The following is a 13,242-nucleotide window of genomic DNA, read 5'->3' on the forward strand; positions in this document are numbered from 1 at the left end:
GTATTATTCAAATAGACAGAGTAACCATTATTCTCCTTTAATGAATAACCGTATTGCGATAAACATAATCCAATCATGTCTATGCTCAACGCAAACACCAAATAATAATTATTCAGGTTTAACGCCAATCTCGATGGTAGAGGGAGCATGCGATGCTTGATCACATCAACCTTGGAAACACTTCCAACACATATCGTCATCTCACCTTTAGCTAGTCTCCGTTTATTCCGCAGCTTTTATTTCGAGTTACTAACACTTAGCAACCGAACCGGTATCTAATACCCTGGTGCTACTAGGAGTACTAGTAAAGTACACATTAATATAATGTATATCCAATATACTTCTGTCGACCTTGCCAGCCTTCTCATCTACGAAGTATCTAGGGTAGTTCTGCTTCAGTGACCGTTCCCCTCATTTCAGAAGCACTTAGTCTCGGGTTTGGGTTCAACCTTGGGTTTCTTCACTAGAGCAGCAACTGATTTGCCATTTCATGAAGTATCCCTTCTTGCCCTTGCCCTTCTAGAAACTAGTGGTTTTACTAACCATCAACAATTGATGCTCCTTCTTGATTTCTACTTTCGCGGTGTCAAACCTCGCGAGTTGCTCAAGGATCATCATGTCTATCGCTGATATGTTATAGTTCATCACGAAGCTCTAATAGCTTCGTGGCAGTGACTATGGAGAACCATCACTATCTCATCTGGAAGATTAACTCCCACTCGATTCAAGTGATTGTAGTACTCAGACAATCTGAGCACATGCTCAACGATTGAGCGTTTCTCCCTTAGTTTGCAGGCTTAAGAAACTTGTCAGAGGTCTCATACCTCTTGACGTGGGCATTAGTCTGAAATCCCAATTTCAGTCTTTGGAACATCTCATATGTTCCGCGACGTTTCAAAACCGTCTTTGGTGCCACAATTTTAAACCGTTAGCATCACACACTGAACTATCACGTAGTCATCAAAACGTGTATGTCAGATGTTTCGTAACATCTACAGACGACGCTCGAGGTTCAGCACACCGAGCGGTGCATTAAGGACATAAGCCTTCTGTGCAGCAATGAGGACAATCCTCAGTTTACGGACCCAGTCCGCATAATTGCTACCATCAACTTTCAACTAAATTTTCTCTAGGAACATATCTTAGTAGAACTAAAGCATAAGCTACGACATTATTTGCAAAGACCTTTTGACTATGTTCATGATAAGTAAGTTCATCTGATTATTTAATGAACTCCCACTTAGATAGACATCCCTCTAGTCATCTAAGTGATACATGATCCGAATCGACTAGGCCGTGTCCGATCATCACGTGAGACAGACTAGTCATCATCGGTGAACATCTCCATGTTGATTGTATCTACTATACGACTCATGTTCGACCTTTCGGTCTCTTGTGTTCCGAGGCCATGTCTGTACATGCTAGGCTCGTCAAGTGAACCTAAGTGTTTTGCTTGTGTTTCGAGGCCATGTCTGTACATGCTAGGCTCGTCAAGTCAACCTAAGTGTTTTGCTTGTGTTTCGAGGCCATGTCTATTCATGCTAGGCTCGTCAACACCCGTTGTATGCGAACGTTAGAATCTATCACACCCGATCATCACGTGGTGCTTCGAAACAACGAACCTTCGCAACGGTGCACAGTTAGGGGAAACACATCTCTTGAAATTTTAGTGAGGGATCATCTTATTTATGCTACCGTCGTTCTAAGCAAATAAGATGTAAACATGACAAACATCACATGCAAATCATAAAGTGACATGATATGGCCAATATCATCTTGCGCCTTTGATCTCCATCTTCGAGGCTCGGCATGATCACCTTCGTCACCGGCATGACACCATGATCTCCATCATCATGATCTCCATCATCGTGTCTTCATGAAGTTGTCTCGCGAACTATTACTTCTACTACTATGGCTAACGGTTAGCAATAAAGTAAAGTAATTACATGGCGTTTTTCATTGACACGCAGGTCATACAATAAATTAAGACAACTCCTATGGCTCCTGCCGGTTGTCATACTCATCGACATGCAAGTCGTGATTCCTATTACAAGAACATTATCAATCTCATACATCACATATATCATTCATCACATCCTTTTGGCCATATCACATCACATAGCATACCCTGCAAAAACAAGTTAGACGTCCTCTAATTGTTGTTGCATGTGTTTATGTGGCTGCTATGGGTTTCTAGCAAGAACGTTTCTTACCTACGCAAAAGCCACAAGGGTGATATGCCAATTGATATTTACCCTTCATAAGGACCCTTTTCATCGAATCCGATCCGACTAAAGTGGGAGAGACAGACACCCGCTAGCCACCTTATGCATCAAGTGCATGTCAGTCGGTGGAACCTGTCTCACGTAAGAGTACCTGTAAGGTCGGTCCGGGCCGCTTCATCCCACAATGCCGCCGAATCAAGATAAGACTAGTAACGGTAAGAAAATTGAACAAATCGTCGCCCACAACTACTTTGTGTTCTACTCGTGCATAGAATCTACGCATAAACCTGGCTCATGATGCCACTGTTGGGGAACGTAGCAGAAATTCAAAATTTTCCTACGTGTCACCAAGATCAATCTAGGAGATGCTAGCAACGAGAGGGGAGGAGTGCATCTACATACCCTTGTAGATCGCGAGCGGAAGCGTTCAAGAGAACGGGGTTGATGGAGTCGTACTCGTCGTGATCCAAATCACCGATGATCCTAGCGCCGAACGGACGGCACCTCCGCGTTCAACACACGTACGGAGCGGGGACGTCTCCTCCTTCTTGATCCAGAAAGGGGGGAGGAGAAGTTTATGGAGATCCAGCAGCACAACGGCGTGGTGGTGGAAGTAGCGGGATCCCGGCAGGGCTTCGCCAAGCGCAAGCGGGGAGGAAGAGGTGTCACGGGAGGGAGGGAGGCGCCAGGGCTTGGGGTGCTGCTCCCATGCGCCTCCCCACTATATATAGGGGTGGAGGGGGCTGGTTTCTTGCCCTCCAAGTCCATTGGGGCGTTGGCAAAGATGGGGGAAAGAAATCCCATCATTTCCCTTCCCCAGCGATTGTTATCCCCCCTTTTTAGGATCTTGATCTTATCCCTTCGGGATATGATCTTATTCCTTCTAAGGTGGGATCTTGGTGCGCCTTGACCAGGGGTGTGGGGCCTTGCCCCCACTACCCACGTTCATGTGGGTCCTCCCATGCAGGTGGGCCCCACTTCAGAACCTTCTAGAACCTTCCCGGTACAATACCGAAAAATCCTGAACATTTTCCGGTGGCCAAAATAGGACTTCCCATATATAAATCTTTACCTCCGGACCATTCCGGAACTCCTCGTGACGTCCAGGATCTCATCCGGGACTCCGAACAACTTTCGGTTAACCGCATACTAGTATCTCTACAACTCTAGCGTCACCAAACCTTAAGTGTGTAGACCCTACGGGTTCGGGAGACATGCAGACATGACCGAAACGACTCTCCGGTCAATAACCAACAGCGGGATCTGGATACCCATGTTGGCTCCCACATGTTCCACGATGATCTCATCGGATGAACCACGATGTGGAGGATTCAATCAATCCCGTATACAATTCCCTTTGTCAATCAGTACGTTACTTGCCCGAGATTCGATCGTCGGTATCCCAATACCTTGTTCAATATCGTTACCGGCAAGTCAATTTACTCATACCGTAACGCATGATCCCGTGGCTAACTCCTTAGTCACATTGAGCTCATTATGATGATGCATTACCGAGTGGGCCCAGAGATACCTCTCCGTCATACGGAGTGACAAATCCCAGTCTCGATTCGTGCCAACCCAACAGACACTTTCGGAGATACCTGTAGTGCACCTTTATAGCCACCCAGTTACGTTGTGACGTTTGGTACACCCAAAGCATTCCTATGGTATCCGGGAGTTGCACAATCTCATGGTCTAAGGAAATGATACTTGACATTAGAAAAGCTCTAGCAAACGAACTACACGATCTTGTGCTATGCTTAGGATTGGGTCTTGTCCATCACATCATTCTCCTAATGATGTGATCCCGTTATCAATGACATCCAATGTCCATGGTCAGGAAACCATAACCATCTATTGATCAACGAGCTAGTCAACTAGAGGCTTACTAGGGACATGTTGTGGTCTATGTATTCACACATGTATTACGGTTTCCAGTTAATACAATTATAGCATGAACAACAGACAATTATCATGAACAAGGAAATACAATAATAACCATTTTATTATTGCCTCTAGGGCATATTTCCAACAGTTATTTGGTTGCAGGGTTGTTTGAGAGAGACCATCTTCATCCTACGCCTCCCACGGATTAATAAACCTTAGGTCATCCACTTGAGGGAAATTTGCTACTGTCCTACAAACCTCTGCACTTGGAGGCCCAACAATGTCTACAAGAAGAAGGTTGCGTAGTAGACATCAAGCTCTTTTCTGGCGCCGTTGCCGGGGAGGCTAGGTAAGCGGCAGTCACACCCCGTCAACTAAGCTCTTTTCTGGCGCCATTGCCGGGGAGGTGAGTGCTTGAAGGTATATCTTTAGATCTTGCAATTGAATCTTTTAGTTTCTTGTTTTATCACTAGTTTAGTCTACAAAAGAAAACTACAAAAAAATGGAATTAAGGTTGCCTCATATGCTTCATCTTTTTAATGTCTTTCGTGAAAATGATGGGAAGGAAAATTGTGCTCAAGTACTAGAAGAAGAATTACATAGAATGCTTGGCATAAAATATGTGAATGATGAGCATGATTGCAATGTTGTTAGTATGAATTCTATGAATATCCATGATGCTAATGATATGGAAAGCCACAAGCTTGGGGATGCTATGTTTGATGAAGATGATATTTTTAGCCCCCCAAGTTTTGATGTGCAAATTTATTATGATGAAAGCATGCCTCCTATCTATGATGATTATTGTGATGACATGTATGCCATAAAGAATAAAGATAACCATGAAACTTGTCGTCTTGATTTTAATTTTCATTTGAATTATGCCTCACATGATAGTTATTTTGTTGAGTTTGCTCCCACTACTATTGATGAGAATAAATTTGCTACGTGGAGAGTAGTAAAATTTCTATGCAAGTAGATCATGAAAAGAATGATTTATGTGCTGGTTATATGGTTGAATTCATTCATGATGCTACTGAAAATTATTATGTGAGAGGATCATATGCTTCTACATATTGCAATAATATCAAGTTTCCTCTCTATGTGTTGAAAATCTTGAAGTTATGCTTGTTTTGCCTTCCTATGCTAGTTGATTATTGTTCCCATAAGTTGTTTTCTCACAAAATCCGTATGCATAGGAAGTGGGTTAGACTTAAATGTGCTAGTCATATTCTTCATGATGCTCTCTTTATGTTTCAATTCTTATCTTTTATATGAGCATCATTGAAATCATCATGCCTAGCTAGGGGCGTTAAACAATAGCGCTTGTTGGGAGGCAACCCAATTTTATTTTCGTTCCTTGCTTTTTGTTCCTGTTTAGTAATAAATAATTCATCTAGCCTCTGGTTAGATGTGGTTTTATGTTTTAATTAGTGTTTGTGCCAAGTAAGACCTATAGGATCTTCTTGGATGATAATTATTTGATCTTGCTGAAAAAGACAGAAACTTTCTACCCACGAAAACAATTCTTAAAAATCACCAGAAATGATAAAATACTGATTCCAATTGCAGTAGATCAATAATCAAATTATCTAGGTCTTCCTATTTTGTAAGATTTTTCTGAGTTCTAGAAGTTTGCGTTTGATACAGATTACTACAAACTGTTCTGTTTTTGACAGATTCTGTTTTCATTGTGTTGTTTGCTTATTTTGATGAATCTATGAGTAGTATCGGAGGGTATGAACCATAGAGAAGTTGGAATACATTAGATATTACACCAATATGAATAAAGAATGAGTTCATTACAGTACCTTGAAGTGGTGTTTTGTTTTCTTTCGCTAACGGAGCTCATGAGATTTTCTGTTAAGTTTTGTGTTGTGAAGTTTTCAAGTTTTGGGTAAAGATTCGATGTACTATGGAATAAGGAGTGGATAGAGCCTAAGCTTGGGGATGCCCAAGGCACCCCAAGGTAATATTTAAGGATAACCAAGATAATATCTCAATAAGTCTCAAGCATCTAAGCTTGGGGATGCCCCGGTAGGCATCCCACCTTTCTTCTTCAACAATTATCGGTTAGTATCGGTTGAGCCTAAGTTTTTGCTTCTTCACATGATGAGTGCTATCCTTGAAATGTCGTTTTATTTTGTTTTGCTTGCTATTTGAATAATATACCAAGATCTGAAATTCTTAAATGAGAGAGAGTCTTCTCATAGCTACATAATTATTTAACTACTCATTGATCTTCACTTATATCTTTTTGGAGTAGTTTGTCATTTACTCGTGTGCTTCACTTATATCCTATGAGTAAATGGTTGAATGATTTGAATGTCATAAATCTGAAATTATATAGGTTTCATATGCCTTTCCCATGGGGAGTAATGACTTCAGATATAAGAAGTAGAGGTGGTAAATTTATTGAAGGTTAGCAAACATTGTATTGGTCACTTGAACAATTCATGAAAGAATATTGAAGGAAGAGAGATTTCACATATAAATATACTATCTTGGACATCTTCTATGATTGTGAGCCCCATTAATTATTTTCAAACCTGAGCAAATTAGTTGAAGTTGGACAAGGAAGACAATATAATGATTTATGCTTGGGTATATTTGTATAGAAGTTATATTGTTATGGATCCTCTAACATATGCTGCTTGCTATTTAGAATCCTTTGCTAGCCAAAATATCTGTACTAAGCGGGAATACTGCTTGTGCATCCAAATTCCTTGAACCAAGTTTCTTCCATGAGTGTCCACCACATCTACCTATATGCGGTATTTACCTGTCGTTCCAAGTAAATTTGCATGTGCCCAACTCTAAACCTTCAAATAATAATCTGTTTGTATGCCCGAATCGCTCATGTAGCGACTAGGGGCTAGCAGTATCTTCCATGCTAGGTGGGTTATTCTCACGATGAGTGGACTCCGCTCACCATTCACGAGAAAATGACTGGTAACTGGGATGCCCAGTCCTATGATCAAAAGATCAAAAACAAATTCACAAATAATTTAAACAAAACTCCCCCAGGATTGTTGAAAGTTGGACGACACCCGTTGTTTCGGACAAGCCGTGGAGTGTGATTGTCGGTGGAGGGGGAGTAAAATCTTTACCTTTATGTTTGGGAACCGCCTATAATCACTACAAAAAAAAGACACTTCCGTGATGATACGTGTTTGTCACAGTAGGTCACGTTTTCTGTCATGCATGTACATCCATGACAAATTTATGACAGAATCAAGATAGTCATACCTGTGCTGTCGTAGAAGTGTTCCATGACATAGCCAAAATTATCATCACGGAAGTGTCCACTTCCATGACGATAAATCGCGCGTCACAGAAGTGCTTTCGTCAAGGGTGACCGACACGTGGCATCCACCGTAACGGAACGCCGTTAAGCTATCAGGTCGGGTTTTGGATCCGATAACCCGTTAACAGCCTCGACCAATGGGGATTTTCCATGTGTAAAATCATCATTGGCTGGAGGAAATATGTGTCGGCTCACCGTTGGGACAGATGTCATCCGCTCATTGGACCGAAGGCGCCTATGATACGGCGACATGTGGCACTGCCCAACAGAGGCCCATTCCTGTGAAAAGGCCGGCCCGTTTGACTTGGTCAAAAGGTGGCGGGCCGGCCCACGGAAAGCCTGTTAACGGCCTGTTCGCATATAGCCCATTTACAGCCCGCTAACACTACACCATGGCCAAAGTTTAGGGGCAATTAACTGCCGGGAATGATCCAGTATTGGAGGCAATTAACTGCCGGGAATGCTCTATTTGCCAAGCAAGACTATGTCAGTCAAGTTAACTGCCGGGAACGGTAGTTATAGACAGGCATAATAACTGCCGGCCTCTTCGAGGTCAGCCCAATTGCCGCGAACTCTAGTTGAGGGCAAATGGACTGCTGGTAACCAAGTTGGCGGGGACGGCCCAAGAAAACGCGCGCAGTCGGGGGAGAGCGAAAAATTAGAAGGCACTGGAAGCCCACGCGGCCTTATCTTTTCCCTTATCCACATATCTCCTCCGCCACTCTCCCTCCCTCCTCGTAAGCCGCCGCACTGCATCTCGCCTTCGAGGTCGGCAACCCTAGCGCCGCCGCCGACTCGCCCGCGTCAAGCGTCCTTGCCGCCCGCCCAGCCTATCGCCGCCGGCGGCTCACCCGCATCCTTGCCACCCTGCTTCCATCCCCTTCGTCACCCTGCCGTCGCCCTCCCCATGCACGCCTCTACACAGCGCCGCCGCCCCCAAATCTTGTACTCGTAGAGCCGGACGCCACCAAATCTCGTACTCGCGCTGCCCCACCCACACCTCCGAGACACGCCGCCGCCAATCCCCATCCACACTGCACCGGCATCCATCACCCTGAGCCGCCGCCTCCCATCCCCATCTCCTTCCACGCCGCACCAGCATCCCCAGTCCAGCGCCGCCACCCCATTCCCCAATCCCTATCCCCGCCCCTGCTTCGCCTCACAGTGCAGCCCGGTGTGACAGCTCCTCTGTTCGTTCGTGCTACCACCTGGTGCAATTGCCACTGCTGTTCGTCTGTTGCTGCTGCTCCTCTGTTCTGCCCTCTGCCACGGCTTCAACTTGTGTTCGTCAACTGAAGCAGCAGCAGCAGCAGCAACAGCTAGCCTCAGTCGCACATAGAGGCTGCAACTGAGCTCTTTTCTCTGTTTGTGGTCGGTCTTTACAGGTATGCATTTAAAGCCATGTTTTGTAAGATCATTCTCTATTGCGCTCTATCAAATTATCTAGCAAATTGTCACATTAGCCTTCAGATCTAGCAGCCTGGCATTGATATGCTCCAAATAACAGGTTTCTGACTAACTAGTAAGAGAAGATCTAAACCTTCTGATCTGTTTTTGCAACAACAATATGCAAAGAGAATTTGCAGCAGATCATGCTTGCACATATAGAAAAGAATAAGCAACTGTTGGCAACAGAAATATACAACTCACAAAACCTCTATTGTGATCTCATAAATACTTAGTTATGTAAATTCCACAACAAGGAGTATAGTGCAGATGAAGTAATATACGACCTACATATGCCAGTATGCATGTCAGGATTAAAGGAATAAAACTGAAAATTAAACTTGTTACCAACATGTATGCCATATTCTGGTTAACCAAGTCCTAGGCCTTCCTGAAGGTAGTGTTAAGTAGGATGAGCTGCATGATGAACACACAGATAGAATAGGCTAACAAAAAATAGATGATGGATAGATAATTGCAGGATAATTGTTGATTATTCTTCACCCATGCTAATTATGTTTGGATGGTTTGCAGGTTAACCAGCCTAAACTGATCTTGAAAGACAAGTTTTGAGATCAAAGTTGGCAAGGGAAGAAGTATCAAGCTGCAACCATCAATAACCGAAGAAGTGCCCTTGCAGCCTTTTGTGAGTCTTATCATAACTGAGAATTTGATTTTTATATATCACTGTGTGGTTTCTTTTGACTATATTTTGAATATATCGTGATTTGTTTCTATCGTTACATGGTAATTGTTTGACTATATTTCGAATACTTGGAAGGTTGCTTTGGTTTGTAATTATGATTTCAATGCCTTGGTTCTGTAAAAAAAATACTGATTTGTGTTGGCTTGCGATATTTAGGCAAGGGTCGAAATTTAGTACAAGCAAACCGTAATGGACAAGAGTTTCAAAATGATGAGGTTGAAGATGAGGACATATTTGAGGTACTTGATGAGATACCAGAAATGCTCCAAGATATAGGGCATGAATTCGGTTAAGTTGGGGACGATGGTGGGAATGATGGTGACCTAAGGGAAGATGGAAGTGATCTAAATATAGAGGCTTTTCACCAATTATTAGATGATGCAGATGCCAAACTTTATCCCAGGTGCACAAGCTTCTCAAAGCTACACTTTGTAGTTAGATTAATCCACACCAAATTTCTTGGGGTTGGAGTGATAAGAGTTTTAACATATTGCTAGAGCTGCTTAATAAGGCCTTTCCAGGGGACTCGCCGACCATGGTTCTCAATGGTGATGAAAAATGATGCTATTTTGCAATGCCCTTATGGGAATGTGAGGACCATGGCCAATGCTCTCGGGCGATCTATTGCATGACCTTGTAGATATTTTAAACTTCTTTCTAATCATGTCTATTTCAGCAATTGTAGGTTTCTCAAATTGCTTCCTGTTGATAATCCTATGTTTGCAGATTGGGGTGTTCGTAAAGTTATGCAGAAGCAACCATGGCAGCCCATAGCAGTTCCCACAGCTAGAAGGTATTGTATCTTCTTAGAATTTTGGAATATTATACTAAAGAAAAGATATGTTTCTCCTTTCACATACTGATGACTTATTATTTTTCTGAATGAAGCATGTGCTTGAAAGTAGGAACCTACAAGTTTCTTATTTCCTCCTTAGCAACTAGTACTTTTTTTGGTTTTCCCAGTAGATAAAAAATGTGCCTACTTTCAAACATATGCTTAAGTCCTTCTATTCTGAATCACAACCAGCAACTCTGTTTTTTGTTTCTTAAATAATTCTGCAGCTACTACTTAATCTTTCCACAGACATTTATGTGCCTGCAAACTCTTTTCCTGAAACCAAGTGCAAACTTAATCAGTGGGCTGTTCACTTGGTATACATTCTCATAACTATTGATGACTATCCCAAATTATTAGGGCCCCAATTTTGCACGTAATAGTAATCCTGACTCCTGACTAGTATTACTAGTGACTATCCTAATGGCTACTCAATAAACTTGACAAGTTACTAGCTTGGGGATCACCCTCAAGGCCTCAACCAACCATCTGGTTATTTACCCTAAAACCCATCTGTTTATTTAGTCGCCGTTTTTTCTGTAATATAGTTTCCTTTTCTGCAATTTCTTCTAGCACTAGAATGTATTACTTTTGAGTTACAGTGAAAATCACTTTTTGATAGAATGTAGTTATTCAAACAATTGCACTGCCAACGTGATATATATTATAAAGTTTGCTTTCTAATTTTGAATGACATCGAGGGCCTAAGTTCTGATTTTGCACTTGGCCCCTGTTTTTGAATGTTTTGTTTACTTCACAGCAATCAAGAGAAATTATACTACACCAAAAGATGACAATTGGTATATATTTATAGTGATAGGTTACATTGATTTTCCTGATGATTCATACATAGTGCACAATCTGTTCATATGAGTACATCCACACATTCTTTCTATGCCTTGTGCAATGCAAAGTACAGGGTAACACACATGTGTCTTTTCGTTTGGATGAGTTGATTTTCTTTTTCAACCCATGCAACTTCTATGTTTGGAAGATGTGTTCTTCCGAGCTGATCTATTTGGCCATTACCTTTTTCTTTACAGGTCACCAGCATAATGCCTTTGCATTCACAAGTTTCAAGAGGTGTGTTTGGTGAGGCTAAAAGGATCTTATGCTGGGATATGTTTCTACCTAAAACCTATTTTGCACTTTTGTCTATGATGTAATACTTTGACTTATGAACCTACAACTGTATGCATTTAGACCTGATGGATGGTTGTGCTTTTGGCTGTCCTGGACTTGTGAACCTATATATGTATGGATTATGTATGGATGGAGACTTGTGAATCTATGGATGATGGATTGCTCATAAGTATATGCATGCATGTGTGTTTTATATATACATGGCACAAAATGGACTTTAGATAATAGCTGTTGAAATACATGTATGGGAGACTTGTGTGGCTGCAGCGAACTCAAATCCAGGCAGAAGAGCTGCCGGGAAATCTTCTAACTGCCCTGAATTGTCAGCCTGCCGGGGAAGAGCAGTATGCCGGTAATAATTCTAACTGCCGGCAATGGTATGAATATGAAGGGCAAAGCATCTGCCGGGGTTCACACTAACTGCCGGGAATTACTTTCCCCGACGGGACTTTCAAGGGCGGTTTGTAATTGCCGGCAAAAAACTTTCCCGGCAGTTTGACTGCCTCCAATGGCTACTTTTCCCGGCAGATGTTCTGACCCCTATTCTTTGGTCATGGAATAGTGTAACCTAGGGCCTGTTACGCCCTATCCGAATTAGGCCCAGTAGCGTCATCTGGGCCGTCCAATATGATTCAGCCCGTTTTAACTTCCGGCCCATGTGTGGCCCATGACTTCTTTCGGCCCATATGAGGACCTTTGTAACTCTTGGCCCATTAACGGCCCGTGGTGAAACTGGCCCGTAATGAACAGTGTATCACTTTATACCCATTAACGGCCCGTTATTCCATTGGGCCGTTTCCAGCCCAAGTTATCTTTCGGCCTTCTCAGGGCCCATTGATTCTTGGGCTCATTTGCAGCATTCGGTGACATACGGCCCGTTACTGTCATTTTCTGCTTGTGGGCCAAATTCAGCCCGTCGTTATAGTCGGCCCGTTTGCGGACCGTTAATACGTTGGGCCGTTTTCATGTCAAAAAAACCCGTTGGCTGTTTTCATAGAGTTATCAAATACGGCCTATTAACGGCCCGTTATGGTCCACGAATAGTACGGCCCATGATTGGCGAAATGATGATACGTCCCGTAGAAGGCCCATGGATCCTACGGCCCGTATGAGGCCCATGGATAGTATGGCCCGTAGAAGGCCCATGGATCGTACGGCCCGTAGAAGGCCCATGGACCCTATGGCCCGTAGAAGGCCCATGGACCCTAAGGCCCGTATAGAAGGCCGATGGATCCTACGGCCGGACGAAGGCGCATGGACCATACGGCCTGCAGGAGGCCCATGGTTACAACAGTCCGTGTGTTGCCATGATTATTTTGGCCTAGTTACCAAAAATAGGCTATTGTGGCCACTAGAAAAAAACAGAAAAAGAACTGCAGTGACTACAAGCAAACAACTAAACAAGTCAATAAGGAAATAAATAAGCAGGCAATTAACGCTAGCCTATTACCACTATTACACATATTACATCCACTGGGCATCAAAGTTCGCCACCAGTGCAAATATAGGGAACAAAGCAGCACATTACATACACTGGCCGTCAAAATTGGCCACCAGTGCAAATAAACGCGGCAGCAAAACAAGAGCATAACTGAAACAACTTCAGAAGAGCTCAAGAAACGTTATCCTGGGTATCCACCATGCTGGCAATAAGCTTAGCAAGTTGATTAGCTTTGTCCTGTTTGGCGCTAAA

The 13,242-nt window shown here is 43.0% G+C and overlaps 1 long non-coding RNA gene across 2 annotated transcripts; it reads left to right on the forward strand.

The window, feature by feature from the left end:
• The first annotated feature begins 8,026 nt into the window (after nt 1-8,026).
• LOC109766025 (uncharacterized) lies at nt 8,027-11,721 on the forward strand. 2 transcript variants are annotated; one of them, XR_002233511.4, is made up of 5 exons: nt 8,027-8,804; nt 9,400-9,511; nt 9,728-9,810; nt 10,298-10,364; nt 11,450-11,721. It is a non-coding gene; the product is annotated as an uncharacterized lncRNA (long non-coding RNA). The 2 variants fall into 2 exon arrangements; XR_005758084.3 differs by lacking the exon at nt 9,728-9,810.
• Nucleotides 11,722-13,242: the final 1,521 nt, after the last annotated feature.

The sequence above is a fragment of the Aegilops tauschii genome, chromosome 5, assembly GCF_002575655.3.
Source record: "Aegilops tauschii subsp. strangulata cultivar AL8/78 chromosome 5, Aet v6.0, whole genome shotgun sequence".
Taxonomy (NCBI): Eukaryota; Viridiplantae; Streptophyta; class Magnoliopsida; order Poales; family Poaceae; genus Aegilops; species Aegilops tauschii.